Genomic DNA, 395 nt, shown 5'->3' with positions numbered 1-395 from the left:
TAACCCTTGTTTTCAGTAATGCGATGAGAGATGAACCCACGGGTGTTTACAAATAGCGTAATAACTTATGCACCCACATCATTATTTCAGTATCCTCGCATGCTGCCCCCATTTCATGTAACCAATAGTCCCATACATTAAAACACACGTAACTATACACATGCACACGGCTTTGGTTTTCCATCGTGCGATGAGAGATGGTTCAGTAATCAACTAAAGGGAAATCTCTAGCCTGGTCAGCGGGTAACCACACCCGACGCTCACCATTGCTGGGAACTGACTTCCTGGTCGTTGTATCGATGAATACTGTACTAGGGTGTCTTTGCTAATTTTCGTAATGTGAAGGCTGGGAGATTAAGGAGTTATGCGTATGCTAAGCTTATGTTTTATTGCAA

Source organism: Penaeus monodon, chromosome 19 (genome assembly GCF_015228065.2).
Source record: "Penaeus monodon isolate SGIC_2016 chromosome 19, NSTDA_Pmon_1, whole genome shotgun sequence".
Lineage (NCBI taxonomy): Eukaryota > Metazoa > Arthropoda > Malacostraca > Decapoda > Penaeidae > Penaeus > Penaeus monodon.
Note: the sequence above shows the minus strand (reverse complement) of the source record.